The following is a 5,815-nucleotide window of genomic DNA, read 5'->3' as shown; positions in this document are numbered from 1 at the left end:
TATGTTCTTCTGGTTGCTGTGGAATCTGAGAGGGGGATTTGCTTGATTTGACCTGTTATTTCCTCTTTTTGTTTGCCTTCAAACATGGCCTCCATCACTTCAGTCATGCATTATTTTATACTTCAGTTATTATCCAGTGGAAAGTCCTTACCTACTGGCCTAGTTAAATCAACGTGGTGTAGTGCCGAGAGATAGGAGTCGGAGGCGGTGCATCGAAGGTGCAAATGGGTACTTTAATGAGCGACAGAAATAGACATGCTGTCGGGTCGCAGCCCAGGAAGAGAAGAGAAAGCGAAAGGGAGGAGGACACAGTATATACCCCGGAGGTACAGTAAGCATTTGTGTCCGTGCGGAACAATACCCCCAACCCGTAGTTCCATGAGTGAATTATGTAACCTAGTTAATTAGTGATCACTACACAAGCCCCCCCAGAATTCAACCATGGACACAATCCTCGCGTCCGGGAGGAAGCACCACAGGGGCCGAGGAGGGTGGCGCCGCAGGCGAGGGCCGGGCCACGGAACGGGCCGTCGGAAGGGGGCCGCAGGAGAGGGTAGGGGCCCCAACGAGGGCGAGGGCATCCCCACCGGGGGGTGGGGGGCAGGCCGGAACGGGCCGTCGTCAGGGGGCCGCAGAAAGCAGGGTCGCTGTGTTGCGACGTGGGGACAGGCGTGAATATCCCGGTGGTCCCCAGCAGGGAGGAGCGCTGCCCGGCCGCAGGCGAAGGCACAGCGGCGGCGGGTACGAAGTCCTCGGGAGGAAGGAGGAGGGAGCAGTGGACAGGGGAGAGGCCAGACGGGGCGCCGTCCGAAGCCGCCGTCGAGGCGAACCGTGAGCCGCGGTTAGAGGCGAGGCCAGGCAGGGTCCCGAAGCGCGCCACCCACGGGCCGGTGAAGGCATGGGCGACGTCCGAAACCGCCGAGGCGAGGGAAGAGGCCAGACAGGGTCCCGAAGCGCGCCACCCACGGGCCGATGAAGGCATGGGCGACGTCCGAAACCGTAGAGTCGAGGCGAGACGGGGTCCAGAAGCGCGCCACCCACGGGCCGAAGAAGGCATGGGCGACGTCCGAAGCCGCCGTCGAGGTGGTGAAAAAGCGAGAGGGTCCACACGAGGCCGACCAGACATGGTCGAACCTCCTCTCAGGCACCAGAAAAAAAACTCAAAAGGGTCGTCCTGTCCACGAACAAAAACACGTGGGCGAAATTGTGAGAGGGTCCACACGAGGCCGACCAGACTTGATCGAACCTCCTCTCCGGCACCACAAAAAAAAAAAAAAGGGGCTAACAGTCGGATGTCGTTAGCCGCTAGCTGCTAGTCGCCAGCTGTCCGTTAGCCGTTAGCGAGCGCAGCCGGACATGCAGCCGCATGTCCCGAATAAACCAGGCATCGTCGGAAGGCTTGCTGTCCCCCAGTGCCGAAAAGCCGTGGAAATGGCGAGCGTCGTCCGCGTCCATCCCGGAGGGCGCACCGAGCCACAGTCTGTGTGCACATGGCAGCCACGGACATCTCCAAAAATCTCCGGCATTTCGAGAAAAACAGAGTCTGTTTTTTGCCGTGTTCGGTCCAGTCTCGGATCCTTCGCGAGACTTATGTCAGGGTCACCAATGTAGTGCCGAGAGATAGGAGTCGGAGGCGGTGCATCGAAGGTGCAAATGGGTACTTTAATGAGCGACAGAAATAGACATGCTGTCGGGTCGCAGCCCAGGAAGAGAAGAGAAAGCGAAAGGGAGGAGGACACAGTATATACCCCGGAGGTACAGTAAGCATTTGTGTCCGTGCGGAACAATACCCCCAACCCGTAGTTCCATGAGTGAATTATGTAACCTAGTTAATTAGTGATCACTACAGTGGTTACTTTTTTTTGGCTGGGCAGTGTAGTTTTACACATTGTCTTATTTGACTTTCTCAGGACTTAAAACAGTTTTTTGGGGGCAGACCCCCACAAAGAAAAAAATATATTTACACACGTAAGGTCATCATCTTAACAGTTTTGTATGCTCATCCGTGAGCAGAGCATCAAGTTGACATGTCTATTACAGCTGAATGTGGCGATTACCATTTTGTTCAGCAAAACGCCTCACAAACGTATTAAGATCCACAGCTTTAGTGCGTTTTGATTCAATGCTCTGTCATTGTAGACCGCAAATACCTCATTCCTTCAGTACTTGGGTCCGAATGCTTCTCGTTTTGCGCCGTCCCGTTGAAATGAAATCGCCGCCAATCATATTTCCAGGCTCGCGCCAGGGACGGGGGAGGGGTTACAAGACGTGCATCTTGTGGTGCATTCACTTGCACTCGGACATTAGAGACTTTCTCTCATAAATGTCAGATGAGCCACAACTTTTCTTTCAAAACAAAGCTGCCACCCCGGTAGGTGAAACTAGGCTACTAGCAACAGTACAGATGCAACTGGATGAGCTGTTAACTCTTGCTCTGACTCAGACAGACCCGCCCTACTGTGCCTCTGATTCGCAGACTGTTGGTGGGGGGAAAAAACGCTGACGGGATGCTGAATGTGATTGGACCAAAGCGTTGACAGACACACACAGACAGTGCAACAGTCTGACATGCAGAGCGCTGTATGCAGCGGACATAGCGGAGAATGTTGACTCGTTGCGATGTCTCACAGATAACACAGATAATACAGATAATACATATGAAAAGTATAATTTGCTCAGAGTCCAGAGACAGTTGTGGTTCGGTCCGGATCCGGACCGGAGTCCGGACTTTGAGGATGCCTGCTATAGATAGTAGTAGTTAGTTCCTAAACTGTAATGGAAATGCGCCATAAAGTGAGCCAGTCCTAACAAGGCCTAACGAGGCCTAGCCATACCAAGCGAGGCCGAGCGAGGCCGTGTAGTGGAAATGCGCCAAAAGGCTGCTCAAGGTTGGTCAGCTGCGTCAGAGGGCGAAGGAGGACATGCAGGGCAAATTATTCCCCAACACATTGGATTATAGGAGTTGTTGACTTGACAAAATGGCTCTCAGCTTGTGTTGGTTAAGATTTCTTCATTCATCGTTCATTAGATTTTTACCGGGAGCCGAATTATCCACGGGCTGGACACATTTCCCGGAGGGGGTGCAAGGCAGCTTGCCTCTAAAGTTTGCTCAGCTTGTTTCTATGATATCTTAAAGGTGTCCTATCATGCAAATTGCACTTTTTGATGTCTTTTATACATACATATGTGTCTCCGGTGTGCCAGGGAACTCACATTTATTGGAAAATAAAACCCTCTCTCTTTTCCTCCGTACCCAAATCTCTTAAAAAGGGGGTACAACAGAGCTGATCCAGATTTGCGTCCGATATGACGTTTTATCAGAAATGTGGACCCACAGCACTATCAGAAACGTTGCTATCAGAAACAATGCGCGACGTGTTTTGGACGTAATATGGTCTTTGTTTTCATTAGCAAGCATCGCTAACACTCAGAGCTAAGCTATACTGGAGAGAGTATGTGTAAAAAAGCAGGAAATTAAAAAAGGAACTCACCTTGTGGTAAACCCGCAAGAGAGAAAGCGTTTGAGCTCCATACTGTTTCAGAAATAATCCTTGGAGTGGTTTGGAAGATGATATGGCGTTTAATCACAGCAGCATTTAGCTGTATCTGAGCAGAGCAGACAGCTCGTCACAGAACTCAGTGTGCCTGGTGCTCAAAAGGGGGCGGGGCCAGCAGAGATCAGCCATTCTCTAACAGGGCTGAAACAGAGGGATATGAGGGATGTCTAAAATGCTTGATCTGTTTGGTATTTTGAGCAAAACACATCATAGATATGTTTTTTATACATTTTTATCTATCTGATACCCATAATATATGCCTAAAAATAGCATAATAGGAGATCTTTAAGATCTGTACGTAGGGAGATACATTCTCCACAGAGATTTCCTCCTCTCCAAAACAACAGAGTGGTAAACATTTGGAATTTGGAATAAATGAAGCCGAATTACGTTAATAATCAGTGACTCCGACGCGGTTCGGCTGCTGCTAACTTTTGCTTAGATTGTTTATCTGATAACTTGATGACTGAAATGTATTTTATCTTGTTAAAGGTCCCATGTCATGGCCATTTCTACTGATCATAATTCCATTGTTGAGGTCTACTAGAATAAATTTACATTGTTCAATGTTCCAAAATCACATTGGTTTTCTCATACAGCATCTCTGTAAGGTATGTGTATTCACTCTCTGTCCTACACGCCTTGTTGGAGCTCCTGCCCCCCCCCCCTCCTTATGAGCCCACTGTGCTCTGATTGGTCAGCTCACCCACTCTGTTCTGATTAGTCAACCACTGTTACAGCTGAACATCAGTGTTTATGTGTTACAATGGCATTTGTTAGCAACCAGAAAATGACACCAGTAATGACAAACAGATGAGAATGCTGCGTGGGGTCTGGGTGCCGTGTTGGCGGGACGTTGCGGGGCTCGCTGCTCCGCCCTTTGAGGCTCGAGGAGCGGAGAGTGTGAGGTGTCGTTTCCTGGTTGCTGCGCGGGGTCTGCGAGACACTGCGGAGCTCAGCCTGAGCACACACACACACTCACAGCCTGAGCTCCGCGGCTGAGAAAAGATAAGGCTGAGTGAGTGAGTGTGTGAGTGTGTGTGTGTGTGTGTGTGTGTGTGTGTGTGTGTGTGTGTGTGTGTGTGTGCGGAGCTCCGCCGCTGAGAAAAGATGAGGCTGAGTGTGTGTGTGTGTGCGCGGAGCTCCGCCGCTGAGAAAAGATGAGGCTGAGTGAGTGTGTGTGTGTGTGCGCGGAGCTCCGCCGCTGAGAAAAGATAAGTTTGTGTGTGTGTGTGCGCGTGTGCGGAGCTCCGCGGCTGAGAAAAGATAAGGCTGAGTGTGTGTGTGTGTGTGTGTGTGTGTGTGTGTGTGTGTGTGTGTGTGTGTGTGTGTGTGTGTGTGTGTGTGTGTGTGTGTGTGTGTGTGTGTGTGTGTGTGTGTGTGTGTGTGTAGCTCCGTGGATTGGTCCAATTGGTCCATTTGGACTTAGTGACATCAACCTGCCCCGGAAGAAACAAATGGAAAAATTAAAATCTCCAACGAGGGTGTACTTTGAGGGTTTGTGACTTTGCAGACCGTTTACATGCAGAAAAAGCTACATAACACACAAGGGGACGGGTAATAACCAGAAAAGCATATGATGGGACCTTTAAAATAGAGTTACAAATTCTTAAAATGTAAAGAGTGTATTGCAAAATGTGGCTTGAAACTGGATAAAAAGTATATTTATGATTTTCTGGCAGATATGATATTGCTAACGAATGCTAAAGGAGAACTGGCTATTAAATGCGTCCAAATGAAGCGGCCTTTACCTTTTATTAAAAACACAGATTTCTCTTGGTTTAAACATTAATGGAAACATGTGGGGAGATATAAGCACACGAACAAAAAAAGGTTTGCTCAACACTGTCTTACAAAATATTTATTAACAACTTTTTAGTAGTTGACCGTTGACTGATTATTTATTTTCAATAGTAGAATAACACATTTTAACTAAATATATTACAAAAGTCTAGTCATTTTCAATGCAGAAGTGTAACATATCACACTTAAGTCTGGTATAAAATCTGGCAACAGGGATTATGCCGGTACTACACCGATATGGTATCAGTGAGGGTTAAAAGAGCCCAGTAGATCTGTGTTAAATATATTATAAGTAAATAAATAAAAATAAGTATTAAGCTACTTTACCAAGTAGAGGCTAGTGAAATGTGTAGTTAAAAACACAGCCTTTGCTTTTTGATGATGTAGTGTTTGTAAAGTAACGTAATAACGAAGATAATAAACAATTAAAGAAAGTGCCAAAAAACATCTTCAGA

This window comes from Trematomus bernacchii, unplaced genomic scaffold (genome assembly GCF_902827165.1).
Source record: "Trematomus bernacchii unplaced genomic scaffold, fTreBer1.1, whole genome shotgun sequence".
Lineage (NCBI taxonomy): Eukaryota > Metazoa > Chordata > Actinopteri > Perciformes > Nototheniidae > Trematomus > Trematomus bernacchii.
The sequence above is the reverse complement of the archived record's forward strand: the minus strand, read 5'-3'. Positions refer to the sequence as shown.